Source organism: Protopterus annectens, chromosome 2.part1, assembly GCF_019279795.1.
Source record: "Protopterus annectens isolate FY-2018-M chromosome 2.part1, PAN1.0, whole genome shotgun sequence".
NCBI classification, from domain to species: domain Eukaryota; kingdom Metazoa; phylum Chordata; order Ceratodontiformes; family Protopteridae; genus Protopterus; species Protopterus annectens.
In genome coordinates, this window is record NC_056729.1 from 1,967,006,045 (window position 1) to 1,967,025,940 (window position 19,896).

Below are 19,896 nucleotides of genomic sequence, written 5' to 3' on the forward strand. Positions count from 1 at the left end.
CATTCGTGGTCTCTCCATCCTGACTTTCAGCAGCACCTTTGTGAGAAGGGGCAATGGAGGGAAGGCATATACTGACAGCATTTTCCAACTGAATGAGAGTGCGTCCACTTTCCCAGCTTGATGGTGAAATGTCCTTGTGCAAAATTTTGTTAGCTGATAGTTTTGGGGGCTGGCAAACAGGTCTATGTCTGGGTGTCCCCATTTTTGAGTTATCACTGCAAATACTTGTGGATCCAGTTTCCACTCGTGTGGATCCATGATGTTTCTTGCTTAGGTCGTCTGCCAATGTGTTCTTTTTTCCTGGCAGGAATTGAGCTTGTAATTGTACTTGGTAAGCCAGTGCTGTGTTCCACAAGGTCATTGCTTGCCTGCATAGAGGGTAGGAGTGTGTACCCCCTTGTTTGTTTATGTACGACATTACTGTGGTGTTGTCTGTCCTTATTATAAGCTGTCCTGGATGTAAGAGGCCCTTGAAGGCTGTCAGGGCATTCTGTACAGCTAGCATTTCTTTTTGATTGATGTGCAGATTTCTTTGATCTGCAATCCATATGCCTTGAACGCACCATCCTGCCATGTGTGTCCCCCAGGCATAGTCCGATGCATCTGTTGTCCTAGTTTGCCTGGGGGTAAGGTGAAAGGCTGACCCTTGTGGAGGAGGCATGCTTGTGACCACCATAGAAACTCCTGTTGAAGGCAGGGAATGAGAGGTATCATTTTTCCAAGCTATGGCTGTGTTGATTCCATACGCTTTTTAGGTACCATTGTAATTTCCTCATATGCAGTTTTGCAAATGGTATTAGTAGTATGCAAGACACCATGAAGCCCAAGGCCTGCAGAATTTTTCTTGCAGGGAGTTGGGTCTTTGTTGCCATTGTTTTGAAGTATTGAGTTAGCTGTAGTTGTTTGTCTGGTGTCAGGTAAGCCATCTGGGCCGTTGTATTCAAGCTGGCACCCAGGAATATCATATTTTGTGAGGGCACTAGTTTTGATTTCTTTTCGTTTACTGTGTACCCTAGGTAACTTAGGTGTTTTACAAAAGCCAGATGATGTAAGAGTGTCCTTGCTTTCTGCTTGGATGAGGCAGTCGTCCAGGTATGGATATATTTGAATTCCTCTTTGTCTGCAGTATGCAGTTACTGGTGCCAGGCATTTTGTGAAGACCCTGGGCACAGTAGATAAGCCAAAGGGCAGGGCAGAGAATTGGTAATGGGTTGAACCTGCAATGAAGCGGAGGTATCTTCTGCAATTTTGTCTGATAGGGACATGCAGGCATGCCTCCTTGAGGTCCAACGTTACTAGCCAAGCTTTCTTGCCCAACATGGGAAGAAGCTGCTGTAGTGTTAGCATCTTGAATTTGGGTACTTGCAAGAAGGTGTTTAGAATTGAAAGGTCCAGAATGGGTCTCCAAGCATTGTCCTTTCTGGGGACTAGAAAGAGCCTTGAGTAAAATCCTTGGCTTGGCTCCTGTGTAGGTACCAGTTGACTGGCTCTCATGTCCATGAGAGCTGTAATTTGTTTTTGTGCCTCTGCCCATTGATTTTGTGGCAGGTTTGGCATGCCTTTTATCCTTGGCAAGGTGTGGAAATGGAATATGTATCCTTGTGAGATAATGTCTAGGACCCATTTGTCCTTTGTGACGATGCGCCAGTTGTCTGCAAAAAGTGCTAATTTTCCTCCCAAGGGAGCTGCCAAGAGAGTTTTGCATGGCAGTTTGAGGTTTAAGTCATTGTGTTTGCCTTCTAGTAGGTCTGGGACCTATCTTCTCCTCCCTTCTGTGTTGCAGTGCCCCATTGGCGAGGTTTGTAAGGGATTTGTGCTTGTCCTCTGCCCCTTGGGCACCTGTATTTACCCCTCTGTGGTCTGTCAGAAGCTGGAAAGGACCAATTTTTTGTTGGCCAATTTCTGCTGAAGCGTGGGGCTGTACCTGTAAGAAATCTTTGACCGTCTGCATAGATTTTGCCTTATCCTCCATTTTCTTTAAAACCTCTTCTGCTTTAACCCCAAATAAGACATCCTGCTGTAAGGGTGCATCTAGTAACTTTGCTTTAACATGATCAGGCAGAGTTTGTTCCTTTAACCAAGCATGCCTACGTATAACAGACCCAGTAACAGCTGCTCTACAGGAAGCTTCCAAGGAATCAAATCCACATTGTAAAGTATGTTTGCCCACCTGTTCAGCTGCATGCAACAGATCCTGCATTTCCTTGAATTCAGACTGTTGAGGGTGCGTGCTCATCTTTTGTTTTATTTGCGACATTAAGAATTGCTGGTATTTAAGCATGTGAAATTGACAATTTAGTGCTCTCATAGCCAGAGTAGCTGAGGTGTAAAACCTTCTTCCCCCACCTATCTAGTGCTCTGGAGTCCCTTTCAGAGGGTACAGGATTTTTGGCCATAGAAGCCTTAGCCCCTTTGGGACCCTGGTAGATTGTCTCTGGATCAGCAACAGGGCTTTTGAAAAGGAATTTGTTTGAGTCAGGCACTCTATAAATCTGGTTTGGCTGGAGCAGGAGGCAGAGAATCTGGATTTAGACTAAATTCTAAATAAACATCATCCACAATGTCTAAAACTGGGGGGACAGCAAGTGGTCTGTGCTGGGGGAGTAAAAGAAACTCTCTGAGCCTTTTCTCTGAGTCGGAGTAGTCCTGATCTTCCCAGTGGAAATGTTCCCTCATGGTATGTAAGGTTTCCCCAAACGAATAGTCTTCAGGGGGAGAAGCTGAGGGAATAGAATCTTCAGCATCAGAATCTTCATAAGGGGAAAGGAGTAATCCTGTTCCTCAAAGGAGCCTGAGGAAATAGACACTTGATCAGAGGAGGCATAATCCTCCTCTTGTCTAGGCCTTTTGTCGGGGGGGGGGGGGACCCCTGATTAAAGAAATCAAATCTTCAGCCATTTTAAGCATCTGTTTCTTAGGCATGGGGCCTTGAACTGGAGACTGAAGTGCAGTCTTTTTTGGTTTTAGAGGAGTCTTAAGCTTAGCATAAGATTTTATGGTGAGAGTAGTCGGTCTGAAGACACCTTCTGAAACCGAAGGTGTTTCTACAGCACTGGCTTCTCCTTCTGCAATGTCGTCGGTAGGGCCTAAAGAAAATGGCCGCGTCGGCCTAGAACTCTCTGCTAGAGAATCCGAAGCAGTCTGGGGTTCCGATTCTGCGGTAGCCAGGGGCTGCGTAGGCGCCTCACTGAAAACCGGAGGACCAGCGACCGGCCCAGCCGAGGCCTCGGAGTCTGGCTTGGATCTAGGCTGCCTGTCTTTATCTTTGCGTTTTTTATGCACGCCGGTAGTCGGTTGCTCCGACGGCATAGTGTAATTAAATTTCCTACCGAAGTAGTGTCGTGCGAAATCAAAGCGTCGCTTTATAGTTCGCTTATTGAACCTAGCACAAAACCGACAACCAGTGACATCGTGGTCTGGGCCTAGGCAAGGTATACAATAAGAATGAAAGTCCTTATGAGGTATTTGCTTCCCACAAGAAATGCAATTGTTAACTTTTTCTGACATCGGACTGAGGCAAGAAAAGGTTCCCCAACGGGGTACTTAGCTTTGAAGACTTCGGACTGAAACTCGATTCGAAAATCTCAGGTGTCGGCCGACCAGCACTTGCGAACTGCTTCTGCTTCGGGCACTGTGCGGCAAGAAAGACGGAAGAAAATGGCGTCTGATGCCTCTTATATACCCCTGGCGTATTGACGTCAGGGAAGAAGCGACAGCAACCGACACCGGACCAAGACTTTGGAATTCGGGCCGACTGCTGGACCGCCTGATGGCAGGATAACCAGAGTGTGATGACTGCAGCAGGGTAACACGATGAACATCTGATAGGCCAAAGAAGAGCCATAAAGACAACAGAGTGGACTATTTAGGATAAGAAAAAAATTATGTATTGTTACTATTGTGCAAAAAAAACTGAAATACCTGACAGAAGATCTACTAAAAGATTAAGAGATAAATTAGAGGAAAGAAAAATACTTTCACAGGATAAACTGTCAGAAGGTTCAAATAAAAATTTACGGTTATTAATACAACAGATTTTTGAAAAACAGTATATAGATCAAGAAACTTTGATACGTTTGGAAAAAAGAAGCATCTGAAGAAGTGTGAAAATGTAAACAACAAAACCTAGACATTTTTGAAAAGTATAAAAAAGAAATATGGACTTTGGGAAAGAAAGAGAGATTTGATATGGTGCAATATTTATGCAAAGGAGAAAGCCAGGTTAGAGAAAGCAACCAGAAAGATATTTGAAGAGAAATACAGGCAAAAGCATCCAGATATGGAAAATTTCACAATAAAAAATTAATATCACAAAGATGGAATGTGGAAAAGAAGATTAGTAAAGCAGAAGTTAAAGAAATAGAAGTTATGGAGTGTCTGCGGAGTGAAGGATTTAATGTAGAAAGTCTAACAGACTACATCACAGCATGAGTAGAAGCAGGAAGATCAGGAGACATCTGAAGATGTATGGACATGGGAATGAAGAAGAGATTTAATATTGTGTAATATTTATGCAAAGAAGAAAGCAAATCTAACCAACACAAAAAGAGCAACACCAAAGATAGTTGAAGAGAAATACAGGCAAAGGAATCCGGACATGGAAAACTTTACAATGCAAATAATAAGACGACAGAGGAAAAGTAGAAAAGGAGATCAGTAATGGAGCAGTTAAAGAAATAGAAATTGAGGTTATGGTGCACCTGCAAAGTGAAGGATTCAGTGTATAAAATCTAATGCAGAAAGCACCACAACAGGATAGAGCAATAGATATCCAAATTAAGGGGAAACCAGTGGAACAGGAAGCAACTGGACAAGTACCATATCAAGATATTTTGGAGCCTTCCACAGGAAACCAGTATAAAAACATTCACTTAAAGCTAGACAGCAAGGGAAGTAACAGGAGACTGCGGAAACTCTGATGCAGTCAATGTTGAGGAGTGAGAGGCCAGTGAGTTCCCATATGACAGAGCAATGGATAGCACAGGATGAAATTGAAGATGAGGTGCCACAGAAAGATGCTATAAAACTTTCTATAGAATGCCCGCAGGAAGTGGAAAACAAAGGATGTGTCCTCAGTCTGGAAGAAAATTAAGTAAGGGAAGAGTTGCTTGATTTAATGGACATGGACACTAAATATATTAAAATCAATGAAAGAAAAAGACTGCAGAAGGTCAATAAACCCCCAAAAGTCAGAAGTCTGATAAAACAAATGAACACAGTAAGTGGGACTGTCCATAGAGATCCATTATAACAGAAGTAAACAGGATATGTTACTGTGCAGCTAAATTAATAACTGATAAAGTTCTACCACAAGAGCACAGGGTAGTGAGAGAATGGAAGGGGAGAAATCGAATACCATCATGAAGTATCGAACAGAGAAAAATACAAAGCAATTAACACAAGAAGTGTCACTGTTAGAAGACTATAGAAGAAGTAGATCAACAAAAATACTAAGAAAGATAGATGTGATAAAAGCAGTGTGCAGTATCAGAACAGACCAGGATCTATCATGCACTATCGCAAATAATAAATTAAACATTTCAGCACAAACGGAAAAACTTAGAAGATACACAGATAAATATAAAAGAAATAAACAAAATAGGCAATTTAGTGATGACCCAAAAAAGTTTTACAGAGAACTGGGAAACAAGGTAAAAGGAATTGAAAGACCACCAAAAAAAGAAATAGATGCATTTTGGAGAAGTATCTATGAAGATCCTGTGGAACACAACAAAGACGCTAAATGGATAAAAGAAGTAAAAGAAAGAATGTTGTTGTCTATCTTTTCGGCTTTTCCCGGTTAGGGGTTGTCACAGCGGAACTCCGGTCCGCTAATGATTGGCAGTAGATTTTTATGGTAACGAGTTGCCAGCCCGACGTCCAACCTTCAGCGAAGGCACGCATGTCTTTCGGAGGCCACTCGACCGTGGGGAGGACATGCAGACTCCACACAGAAAGCACTCCAGCCGTGAATCGAACAGGAGAACCTCTTGCTGTGAGGCAACAACGCTACTGCTGTACCACCGCGGCTAAGTAAAAGAAAGAATAAGAAGTTTAAAGGTACAGGATATGAAATGGGATGAAGTAACAGCCAGAGAGATTGAAACAAAGTTAAGAAAAACCTCTAATTGGAAAACCCTAGGCCCAGATGCAGTGCCTAACTTGTGGCTAAAAGTATTAACATCTTTGCATGAAGACCTAGCCATGAGTAAGAACTATTTATATTCGCAACCCGAACAGACACCAATCTGGCTAACATCAGGTAAAACAATGCTCCTACTTAAGAATGAACCTGCAAGCTACCCCAAAAATTATAGACCAATAACATGCCTTCCGATGACGTGTAAACTACACATGGGAACTGATGCCAACCGAGTTTATAGTCATTTAGAAGAAAACTCAATTATGGCAGTAGAACAAAAGGGCAATAAAAGAAAGTCATATGGAACAAAGGATCATTTGTTGTTAAATAAAGTCATAGTGGAGAACAGTAAAAAGGGGAAGAATCTAAGTATGGCATGGATTGCCTACAAAAAAGCATTTGATAGTATCCCACATTCATGGATAAAAGAGTGCTTAAAAATGTATAAGATACATCCTGCAGTGATCGACTACGTTACAGTGACCATGAAACAATGGCAGACCACTCTGCAATTAAACCATGATAAAGGACAAATTATTACCCCAGGGATATTCCAGGGTGACTCTCCATGTCACTGTTTCTGTTCTGCCTTACCCCATTATGCTGTTTACTTAACAGCTTAGGCCATGGCTATAATTTGGCTCCTAGAAAACAACAAAGTGTAAAGACTTCTCTATTTGTCAATGATTTAAAACTGAATAGCTCATCAGATGAGGAACTGAAAGCACAGCTGCAGGTTGTCAAAACTTTTTCAGATGATATTAGAATGTCATGTGGCTTGATATATGTGCAAAAGCAACCTTTAAAGCAGGAAAACTGCAGCATCAGGAAAACATCAGTTTGGGACAAGAATGTGATACCAAAGAACCTGAGCAAGAGGGAGTGTATAAATACTTGGGAACTGATGAAGGATCAGCAATAAAACACGAACAAATGCGAGTAAAACTTAGTAAGGAATACTTTAGAAGACTTAAATTAATCCTGAAAAAGTACAGTTTTGTACCTACCATAAATGTAGATGTCCGAACTGGATAGCATCTGCAGTCATAACTGGGTTGTCCTGTCGTCAGGCAGCCCTTCAGTCGGCCGGATTCCAAAGTCCGGGTCCGGCTTCGGCTGATGTCGCACTTCACCCGACGTCATCTCTGTTGGTCTTCGGGTATAAAAGCATCAGCCGGCGCCATTTTCCTCAGTGTTTCTTGCCCCAAATGCCAGTAGCCCTCTTGAAGGCTAAAATTTGGATAGATGCCAATGTTTCCAAAAAGATAGAGGTAAACACAAAAATAAGCATGTATGTACATATATACAAACAAATACACCATAAAAGACTCCCCCCCACCAGCTAGCTATTAGGAGGGTAAACACCCTAGGAGTACCACAGAGAGGAAGGAGGGAGGTAATCCTGACTGCAGATGCTATCCAGTTCGGACATCTACATTTATGGTAGGTACAAAACTGTACTATGTCCTTCATGGATGCATCTGCAGTCATAACAACTGGGTAGAATACCATAGCCAACTAGGGAGGAGGATAAAAGTAGATTATGGTGTGTTTAGGATCCCTTGCAGTACAGCAGTGGCAAACCCTGCTCGGGATCTGGAATATAGAGGCAAATTATAATGCTTGGCAAATGTATGCACGGAGGTCCAAGTAGCCGCCTCAATAATGTCTTTGGTTGCCACTCCTCGTAAGAAGGCTGTGGTAGTGGCTGTTGCCCTTGTAGAATGAGGTCTTATGTTCTGTGGAATTGGTTTTCCATGGAAGGAGTAACAGAATCGTATGCAATTTCCTATCCATTTGGAGATTGTCTGTTTGGAAATAGCTTTTCCTTCCTTCCTGTTGCATAGGCTACAAAAGTTGGTCAGTCTTTCTGCTATTTTTTGTTCTGTCCAAGTAGTAGCGTAGCTGTCTATGTGCATCCAAGGTATGCAGTATTCTTTCCCCTCTGTTTTGTGGGTTGGGAAAGAAGGTAGGTAGGTGGATTGCCTGGTTTAAAGACACTCTGGATACCACTTTAGGCATAAATGTAGGATTAGTCCTCATGGACACTCTATCTTGGTGGAAGATTAGGAAGGGTTGCACTGCCATTAAGGCCTGTAGTTCTGAAACCCTCCTTGCTGAAGTAATTGCCAGTAGGAAAGCAGTTTTCCATGACAGGTGTTGTAGGTCTGCTGCTGCTGCTGGTTCAAAGGGTGATAGTGTCAACTTTTCTAGCACAAAGTTTAAGTCCCAAGCTGGTAATGGTGGTTTCCTTGGAGGTTTTACATTCTTGATTCCTCTGAGGAACTGCCTGAGCAAGGGGTGCGAAAAAACAGGTGGATCAAAGCTGTATTCTGCTGACATAGCTGATGCATGTATCTTGATGGAGGAGTAGGACAGGCCTGAATGAAGAAGTTCGGCCAGATACTCCAGAATGTTAGGCATATCTATGTTTGACACATCTTTTCCTCTTTCCGTACTCCAAATGACAAACCTTTTCCATTTTCCAGCATAGTTCCTTCTTGTTGAAGGTCTGCGTGCTTCAAGAATAATGTCTTTAACTCTTTGGGAAAGTTCTGGATTAGCTGCTGCTATGTGATGTTCCATGCAGTCAGTTGCAACGTTTTAGGTTTGGATGTATGATGCTGTAGTTGTTCTAAGTTAACATCAAAGGCATCAGGGTATTGGCCACATATTGTTCGAGACATGCTCCTCAGCAGTGGGTACCAGTGTTGTCTTGGCCAGTTTGGAGCTATCAGGATTATCCTTGGACGTTCTTCCTTGATTTTTAGTAGTACTTTGTGTATCAAGGGAAGAGGTGGGAATGCATATGCTGTTAGGCCTTTCCAGCTGAAGGAGAGCGAATCCACTTTCCATGCTAGTGGGTGGAATGTCCTTGTGCAGAACCTTTTGAGCTGGTGATTGAGAGGTGATGCGAATAGATCTATCTGAGGCATTCCCCATTTCTTTGAGATGGTCTTGAAGATGTCCGGGTGCAGCTTCCATTCGTGGGCATCCGATGTGGTTCTGCTTAATATGTCTGCTAGAGTATTTTCTTTTCCCGGTACAAATATTGCCTGTAACTGGATGTTGTAGCCGAGTGCCAGGGTCCACAGCTCCAAAGTCATTCTGCATAGGGGGTATGAATGAGTGCCTCCCTGTTTGTTGATGTACCACATGACTGTGGTGTTGTCTGTCCTTATCATCAACTGGCCCTCTTGGAGAAATGGTTTGAACTTTTGGATTGCCAGCTTTACTGCCAGCATTTCTTTTAGGTTGATGTGCAGGTGAAGTTGATCCTGTGTCCACAATCCTTGCACGCATTTGTCCAGCATGTGGGCCCCCCATCCTAGGTCTGAAGCGTCTGTTGTGATGGTCTGGCTTGCTTGACATCTGCGAAAGGGTAGGCCTGGGTTTGACTGACATGCCTGAGCCCACCATAGGAACTCCTGCTTTAAGCATGGAATTAGTGGGATTTCTGTTTCTAGGCTGTGTCTGTGTTGGGACCATAAATTCTTTAGGTACCACTGTAGTTTTCTCATATGTAGTCTGGTAAATGGGACCAAGATTATGCATGATGCCATGAAGCCCAAGGCCTGCAGTACTTTTCTTGCTGTTAACTTGTTCAGTTTTGTTAGTGCCAAGAAGTAAAGAGGGAGTTCTTTGTTTTTCTGTAGTCAGGAATGCCATTTGTTTTACTGTGTCCAATTCCGCCCAAGAATGTCCTTGTTTGGGATGGTATCAGCCTTGACTTTTGTAAATTGACTGTGTATCCCAGTGCTTGTAGCAAGTAAATGACCCTTTGTAAATCTGTTGTCAGCTTGCTTTTGTTGTCCCCTTGTAGCAGGCAGTCGTCCAGGTATGGGTAAATTTGAATTCCTGTAGTCTGCAATGGGCGATTACTGATGCCAGGCATTTTGTGAATACTCTGGGCAGTAGATAAGCCAAAGGGCAATGCTGAGAATTGATAGTGCTCTGATCCTGCAAGAAATCTGAGGTATCTTCTGCAGATTGGTCGAATGGGGACGTGCAGGTATGCCTCCTTGAGATCTAGAGTTACCAGCCAAGACTCCTTGCCCAGCATGGGAAGAAGTTGCTGTAGGGTCAGCATTTTGAATTTTGGGACAATGATGTATGTATTTAAGGTGGACAGGTCGAGAATTGGTCTCCAACTTTTTCCTTTCTTGGAACTAGGAATAGTCTGGAGTAGAACCCTTTCCTTGCTCTGCTGTTGGCACTCTTTCCACAGCTCTCATGTTTGCTAACTCCATTATCTGTTGTAGTGCCTCTGTTTTTGATTTGGAGGTAGATTTGGCATTCCTCTTTTGACTGGTAAAGTGTGGAAGTGAAACCGGTAACCTTGATCTATGGTTTGTAAAATCCACTTGTCTTTTGTTATGTAGTGCCAGTTCTTTGAAAATAAGGTTAACTTTCTGCCTAGAGGAGCTGCTATTTGTTCCCTGGTAGGCGGATTTAGGGTTAAGTCACTGTGGTTGTGCTGATGTAGTGGCAGTGGTTGTGTCTGTGCCTCTCTTGTTACCTTGCCACTGTCGCCTCTGTAGGCACCTCCTCTGGATTGGTTTCTGCCTCTGGAACGTCTATTCCTGCCCCTTTGAAATTTTGTGGAGTCAGGAAAGGACCAATTTTGGCAGGCCAGTTCCTGCTAAACCTTGGGGTTGAACCTGCAAGAAATCTTTAACCGCTTGAACAGATTTTGCCTTTTCTTCCATTTTCTTCATAACCTGCTGGGCAGGTGTACCAAACAAACTTGTCTTATCCATAGGAGCATCTAGCAACTTAGCTTTAACATGATCCGGTAAAGCTTGCTCCTTTAGCCATGCATGCCTTCTTATCACTGTGCCAGTCATGGCTGATCTAAATGAAGCCTCCAGTGCATCATAGCCACATTTTAAGGAATGGTTGCTAACCTGTTGTATGTTATTTACCATTTCTAATACATATTTCTTATCAAGAGATTCATCAGTGGTTAGTTTTTAGTTAACTGATCAAGCATAAACTCTTGGTATTGTATCATGTGAAACTGACAGTTTAAAGCTCTAGCTGAGAGAGTAGCTGAAGTGTAGACCTTTTTACCCCATCTGTCTAATGACCTTGCTTCCCCTTTCAGAAGGAATAGGGTTTTTAGCTATGGTCGCGGCTACTGCCTTGGGACCCTGGGATATAGTTTCTGGGTCTGCAAGTGGGGCCTTGTAAAGGTGGTGATGAGTATCTGGCACCCTGTAAAATCTGTCTGGTTTGGCAGGGGCTGGGGGGTAAAGAATCTGGAGCGGAGCAGACATCATTGAAAGCATCATCCACCACAGAGAGAACAGGAGGTATAGCTAAGGGCCTGTGCTGTGGGAGGTGCAGAAAGGTCCTAAGTCTTTTCTGGAGTCTGAAAAATCCTGTTGCTGCCATTGGAACTGCTCGCATGGCATGTAAGGTTTCCCCAAAGGAGAATTCTTCTGGTGGGGAAGCAGCTGGAATGGATTCTTCAGCATCAGAATCTTCAAAATTGGAGAAAGGAGCCTCTGGCTGGTCAGTTATGTCTGATTGGTCAGGAGAATCATCAGAGGACACAGGCTCAGGGGGCTCTGCCCTAGGTCTCTTCTCTGGGGGCTGAGAGGCCCTGTCTGGGTGAGATTGAGATCCTCTAATTAATGAAATTAAATCTTCTGCCAAAGTAAGCATTTGAGAACTAGAAGAGGGCCTGGTTGTGGGGGTTTAACAGGCACTGTCTTAGTAGTCTTGGCTGCTTTAGCCCTGGCGAAGGCCTTAATGGACATGGCTGCTGGAGGCCTAGCAGCACCACGTGCTGGGGTAGAGACATCCAAGGGAATGGTGTCTGATAAGTCAGTGGCAACCACCGTAGTGGATAAAATTTCTGAGGCCGATTCAAGAGTGGTAGCAGGGGCCTCAGTTGTAGAGATAGGTTCAGCTGTACTTTGATCAGTTTTCTCGGTTTCGGCCGAAACCGAGACACTCGCTGTTTGCTTAACCATGGTTTCGGCTGAAACCGCGGACCGCGAGTGTCGGTCTTTATCTTTGCGTTTTTTGGCAGATTGGGTAGTCGGAGGATCCGACGGCATAATGTACGCAAAATCAGAACCGAAAAACTGTTCTGCAAACTCCGACCGACGGTTCGTCGGTTGAAAGAAGCACAGGCCGAACAGGCTGCTACGTCGTGGGCTGGGCCTAAACAAGGCAGACAATAAGAGTGGAAATCTTTATGAGGTATTTGTTTCCCACAGGTTAAACAATTATTAACTTTTTCTGACATCGGCTGAGGCAAGAAAGAGTCCCCAACGGGGTACTTAGCTTTAGAAGTCTTCGAAGTAGTATTCGGTAGAAGTAATCTCTGGATCCGACCGACCGGCACTTGCGGACAGCTTCTGCTTCGGGCGCCACGCGGCAAGAAAGACTGAGGAAAATGGCGTCGGCTGATGCTTTTATACCCGAAGACCAACAGAGATGACGTCGGGTGAAGTGCGACATCAGCCGAAGCCGGACCCGGACTTTGGAATCCGGCCGACTGAAGGGCTGCCTGACGACAGGACAACCCAGTTGTTATGACTGCAGATGCATCCATGAAGGACATCAGCATTGACGCCTGGGAACAAAATCCAAGCTATAAACCAATTTGCTCTTCCGTACGAACTGCAGGAGTCATTACTGGGTACATTGCAGATGCTGCGAAGAGCACATCTGGCTGACATCAAAAAGTGAAACAATACTAATTTCATGAACTTTAATTCTCGTCATGGTATTAGAAACACGAAAGACCTGGAGAAATTAAAAAAAAAAAAAAAAAGGATTGGAAGAGAGGCTGGATAAGCAATTCACACAGAAGCAATGAGGCAATGGGGGATATATGTATGTCTATCAAATATGCAACAAAGTCTAGAAGATTTAGGATCTTTGCTTGGAAGTGTTTACCTAGGTATTATTATACCCCAATTAGACTCCAAAGAATTACTCATCAGGTAGACAGTAAATGTTGGACACATGATGTGGAAGAAAGAGGTAACTGGGAACATATTTTCTAGGAGTGTAATGAGTTGGCAGACTTTAAAGATTCCCTGCAGACTGCTCTGTCAGAGATGCTGGGTGAGCAAATTGGTGTAACTAAGGAAATGATTTTTTTATGCTATGACACAGAACTGGAACTGCCTAAACATAGTAAGACCTTGTTCTGTCTAATTATGATGGCTGCCTAAAAAAAGCAATTACTAGAAAATGGAAATCAAAGTCCAAAGCGAAGATAGTAACAGAGATAAAACAATTGGAACTGGGATCTTTAGAAAAGGGTAGCAGTAAATTACATAGGAAAAATGGGAAGAGTGGGATCAATACATGCAGAGGAGGAACAAGATTTAAAATAAGGCAGGATATGAATGAGCAATGTAAGGGCTGATTGACGATGACTGTATATATTAAAAGTGATGTACAATGTTTGCAGCTACAGTTGTGTCGGCATGGTTTATAATGTACAATATTTGCAAGTGAGATTGTATTGATATGATTTATTTTCATTTATATAAATGCAAGATTGCCTATGTTATACTTGACAAAGATGTTTCTTGTTAAAAAAAATACTATCAAGCTAGGAGGCCTTTTGGAAGGAGTGGATATTGGAAAATATAACACTAGACACACGACTAAGAGAATTATGATTAGAAATAATACAGTGTAGATCAGATAAATAGTTAAACATCAATATTAGGTTCATAAGTGTTTACTAGGCTAATGACTACAAGGGCCTTTTCAAGCCTAGCCATTCAACCCAAATTTCTGACAAGTTCTGGTACCCTTGATAAGTGTAAACAAGGGCTTGGGAGATGAAACATTTACAAAAGCAGGAGCCTTGGACAAGAAACATTTACAGGTTGTCTGTGTCCATTAGAGACATAGGTGTCAAGCTGGGGATGAATTATCCTGCTCCCTATCCAACTGTCCAAGTTGCACTTGAATTGGGTTAGGGAAGAATTCTGCTTCACATGGATGGGGAGCCTGTTCCCGAGATAGGGTAGTCTGTGGGATACACACCTCTCTCCCCAGCAGGTAACATTTACATCACGGGGAAGGTTTAAGTTTTTTGAATGGGTAATTCTCATGCTGTTTGTTTTGCTGATTAGCAGGAGATCCATTAAAGTAAGGTCTAACAATGCCCTGTATACCAGGCATAGCTCTCCCCTCAACAGCCTGTAGGAGACGGAATACAGGGAAAAGGCCTTCAGGCAGTCCGCATAGGACGTTTTACTTACGCCTTGTATTCTTTTAGTGAGGAACCTCTGTGGATGCTCCATTTGTTGGATATGCCTGCTTAGGTACATACCAAAGGGGGCACTGTATTCAATGAAAAGTCTAATGAATGCCAAATACAGTGGAACAATGACATCCTTGGACCTATATGCCTTACCTTTGTTTATAAGTTGCGCAACAAAGAATGATTTCCTCACTACTGTACACACGTCATGGTCAAAGGCTAGATTACTGTCTTTGTGTGTCCCCAAGTCCCTGACTACTGGATCAACTCTAAAGTTTGCGTTGTCAATATGATAGTTACCAGGGGTGGAAGACTTCCCTGAAGGATACTATTATGCATTTTTTGGTATTTAGTTTTAGTCTATTGCTCTGACACCAGTTGTTTGTGTCAGCCGTTCCTGGAGAAATGTTGTGTCTGTGTGGGATTCAATGACAGGTTCTAATTTGCAATCATTTGGAAATTTAGTCAGTGACACTGGCCTTGACTTCAGAGAAGTAAGTACCAAATTAGGAGTGGTCCAAGGACTGATCCCGGAGGGACTCTACTTGTGACTGGCCTCTTTGTAGAGGTGGATCCCTGATTTTAACTTCCTGGGTCCTGTCTGTGAGCCAGTTGGCTATCCACCAGGTGACATGTGCGTTTGTACGTAACCTCTTGAGTTTGTCAACAATGCCCAAGTGGGGTACTGTGTCAAATGCTTCGGCCAGGTCAAGGTAGGCAGTGTGAACCATTTTACCCTCATCCATTACTTTGGTGACCTTCTCAAAGAAGTCCACCAGGTTGAGTAGAGCATGATGTGCCCTTGATGAAACCAAACTAGGCTGGATCCAGTGTCTGGTGGTTTACTACATCATTACTGATCATGTCTACGATAATTCTTTCCATGGCTTTGCAAACAAGACTAGTGAGACTTATGGGTCCTTAGTTTCCAAAGTCTGTAGATGGCCCGCCTTTGTGCAGAGGTATGACTGTTGCTGTTCTTCATTCATGAGGCACAAAGCCGGTTTAGAGGCTACAGAAATAGCAAAGTCCAGACATGATGATAGGTCATGTTTCATGCTATTTAGATGGGATACTGTCTGGACCCACTGATGCAGTGTTCTTGGCCTTGGAGAGTGCATTAAGGACCTGTTCCCTAGTGACAGCAGGAGGAATTAGTTATATTTGATGGTATTTCTTGAGAGAAGGTTAAGAAGGGAAAAAGGGGTGACACTGGAGCTGAATTTGTCAGCTAGGAGGTTTGCTGTATCTTCTGGCTCAGTATATGTGACTCCATTTACAATGAGCTCTGCACACAATTGTGTATTGCCTTTGAGTTTGCGGACATAGCTCAATAATGCCTTGTGGTTGTCTTTGGCCAGGATGGCCAAATTTACCTCAAATTTGGCTTTGGTAGACTTTGTCCTCACAGCTGTTTGTTTAGTTTGATGAGAGTGCTTTTACCCTGCTGGCTGCTGCACCTTTTAATTTTTGCCATGATTTTCTTTCTTCTGTCATACAGCCAATTGATTTTTGTGATTCCACCAGTGTGGTTTGTTTGTTGAGTTAGTTCTGTACTACTTCCTGGTGGGTACAGCTGTCTCTATGCAGCTATTACTCTAATATTCACACTAACATCTCATGAACAGTAGCAATTCATGTATTATGAAATAAAATGGCATTTGCAAGATGACAGGAAATGGAAGGCATTAGCAATGAAAACATCACTGTGGGATGTGCAGGGCTTGAGTTACTGAAAAGTATTATGAAAATATACTTACTATGAGAAGAGAATGAAGTATGATGTAATAAGATTGTGGGTCCTACAGAGGTAGTGGGTGTCAGTAAAAATATAATAAACGTGGGTAAGAGAAACACAACCAGAAATACAACTATTTATTTGAGATACATTCTAGTAATTCTGACAATACTCTAATATTCAGACTAATCATGAAAAGTTCATCAGAAAAGGAAGGCTGTACCCGTATGTTTAATTGATCTGCTTGGCATACACAGTGAAACAGTAAGAGTGGGCTGTAACAGACCAGACTTAAGACATCTTTGCAAAAAAAAGAAAGTAATTTTCCATAGCAAACATTAATAAACATAGACCGTTATGCTGTCATACTGCAGGCAATGTATGCAAGCAGTGAAGTTAATAAAAAATGATATTAAAACAAGGTGGATAATGTGGAGACACCCAGAGGGATAAATACTTGACTACTAAAATTATGAATATATAAGCTTGTATATGTCACATTGTCAAATCTATATTAACATCCTAAAATATAATCATAAAACATGTGAGACCCACAGATGAACAAATAATGCCATGTTATACACATTAATAAAGGCACATCATTTTATCATTCTTTTACTAAACTTGCTAATTTTACTAGACATCAAAGCATCATTTTACAAATAGGGACCATCAAAAAGAAACAGCAAATCCATCATTTCTAATTAAATTGTCAGCAAAAGTTAAAATCTCAGGACACGAACAACAATGAAAGGAGGTTACATTGTTGCCTATAGATGTCCCAAAAAACAAGGATCAAACAAACATTTCAGCTGCAATTTTTCACAGCACTAAAGGCTTATATGGAAATTATGTTTGACAAAAAAGTTCTTTGCAATGAGTTTTAAGTTATGCAGTGTATTTTCATTTTAGTTTTGTGTTTTAGGATTTTCAAAATGTAGATGTAGTTACAAAGCTTTAAAATAAAATATGTCCAAGTAAATGCAACAGTAACTTCCATAAGTAATCCTAATTTCCTTAAAGCAATTTAGTAAATGTTTGTCAAATTATATTTTATGCATATGTTCTTTCGATTCTGAAAATATGATAAAAGTTTGGGTAAATGTTCACGTCAGGCAGACATGACACAATTTAATGATTACAGGAGACATAACTCTGTAGCGTGTAAGGTGCAGACTGTTTAAGTATTACAATTTAAGACAATGATCTCAACCCCCTATTTTCTACATGGGGTCAGGGTATCGTGTTAACTGTCGTCATCTCTCTTGATTCAGTGCCACACTCCTGCCTTCTTTGACACTCATGCCTGACTGTCACAGATCTTATCTCATGCAATCCATCCACCTCTTTGCCGGATGTCCTTGTTTCTTACCTTCTTCCTGTCTGTCCCAATTCTTCCTCACCAGATTGTCTTCTGCTTTTCTGCATGTGTCCGAACCACCGTAATCTGTTCTCTTTGACCTTTTCTGCAATTGGAGCTACTTTGGCTTCTGCTCTTATGTCCTCATTTCTTTGTCTGTCCCACAGTATGCATCCTACCACCCTTCTCTGGCACTTTATTTCCATCATCTCTAGCTTATTTAACTACTCTGCCTTTACTGTCCAGGTTTCTGTACCACAGAGTAGTACTGGTCACATCACTGTCTTGTACACCTTACTTTTCAGCTCATTTGGCATTCTTCTGTTGTTCACTACACCTGAGACTCTACGCCTGTTGGCTGGAGCCCCCCTGGCTCTATCTCTGACCTCTTCATTCAGACTTCCCTTTTACTCAACCATCTCTCCCAGACACCTAAAGATATTAATCTGTTCCACTATCTTCTCTTCTATCTCAATCCTCAGCTTATTCTGATTTTCCCCATTTTCTGCCATTGCCACTGTCTTATCTGTGCTTAGTTTCAATCCAATGTGCCTTCAGTTTTGCATTCCATTCCCCTCTCCTTTGCTGAAGTTCTTGCCCAGAGTCTGCCTGTAATGCCACATCATCTGCATACAGCAACTTTATTTGCCCCTTCTGACCTGTTTGCTAATGTAGTCCATCACCAGTATGAACAGCAGGGTCAAAGCTGATCCCTGGTGTACACCCACTCCCACTGGGAACCTGTCTGTGAGACTGAACACTGTTCATACTTGAGTTATCGAGGCCTTGCACATAGCCTGCACTAATTCTACCAATATTTCTGGGACTTTGAACCACTGCAGTATTGCCCAAATCAGCATCCTTGGAGCCTTGTCATATGCTTTCTCCAAGTCTAGGAATGCCCAGCTGGACTCTTTCCTCATCTTTAACTTCTTCTCAACTATCTGTTTCACTGCACACATTGGGTCAGTTGTGCTACATCCTGATCTGAATCCCAACTGCTCAATTCACATCTTACTTACTGCTAATTTAAGACAACGACTGAACTGCTGAAATGAGGAGGTACTCCAGGAAGCAGATTTTTCATTAGTTCTATGATCTACCAAGGCCAACCATATTAAGGAATTGAAATTAGAGCAGCTCTCTATTAAAGAGTAGACATGGAGAAGGAGCAGTACTCTCTCTCGTGAGACAAATAAGAGTATTTTGTGAGGTCCACACATTACAAGCTGGTGGGCTGCACCTAGCCCACAGGCTGGGAGTCTAAGATCCCTGGTCTACAGGCTTCCATGACTCCAACACTACTTATCACATGTAACTGCTGTACTGTTTTCATTCTTCATAGTTTGCGTACTATGTTATGTATCTCAGAGCTTTAATCACTATTTGAAATTGTTGGAGATTTTTTTCATGGGCTTCTAGTCAGCAAAAAGAAATAAATACATATGTATACATATACTTAAATAGTAATCTAACAGGTGCAAAAAAATATCACAAATAAATCTTTTCAGATATGATTCAGGACCTTTAAGCTGATACAAGGATGTTGTTGTATCTGCCGCGGTGGTGCAGCTGTAGCGTTGTTGCCTCACAGCAAGAGGTTTTCCCGTTCGATTCTCAGCTGGTGTGCAGGGAGTGCCTTCTGTGTGGAGCCTGCATGTCCTCCCCGCAGTCGAGTGGCGTTCCGAAAGACATGCGTGAATGGGCATGCCTTCGTTGAAGGGTGGGTATCGAGCTGGCAACTCAGCACCGTAAAAACCTACTGCCAATCATTAGTGGACCAGAGTTCCGCTGTGGCGACCCCTAACCAGGAAAAGCCGAAAGACAAACAACATACAAGGATACAGGACATATAAAGCTAAAACAGCAGAAAAATTTGAGATGCCAACACACACATTAAAGACCCACAAATACATTTTATGCATGCACACTATGGGGATCAACTCGCACACATATGTTCAAAATGCCTTAATCCGCATAAAAACAATAGCCATGTTTCTACAACACGGAAACAAGAGGTTAGCTGAAATACATAGGCAAACAAGTTAGACTGGTGGCCTCCTCTTCTGCCCATATGGTTTCATCTGCATGTACAACAGATGCTTTAAATAATATCACTGCATAACAGAATTTATAAAAGATGCCAAGCAAGCGAACTAAAAAAAATAAAATAAAGGATATTTTATCTTGCTTAAATTTTACTCCTAGATCAGGATAAAGGATGTTCAAGTCCCTAAAATTGTTTTACCATCCCTTCCCAGTATAAATAACATCTGATAAATGTTGCTTATCTTATTACAAAGAATCCTTGAAAATAATCTAATACATACCTGACACGGGAAAAATGTAGATAGAACGAGACTTCAGAAGATCCAAATAAACAACTTTAACAATACAAATTATCACATAAA

At 42.3% G+C, this 19,896-nt stretch overlaps 1 protein-coding gene across 2 annotated transcripts in view; it reads right to left on the reverse strand.

Annotated features, from left to right (window-relative positions):
• ERBIN (erbb2 interacting protein) overlaps positions 1-19,896 on the reverse strand; it is a 3,184,408-nt gene that overhangs the window by 1,166,313 nt on the left and 1,998,199 nt on the right. The gene's annotated exons all lie outside the window — the stretch shown is intronic.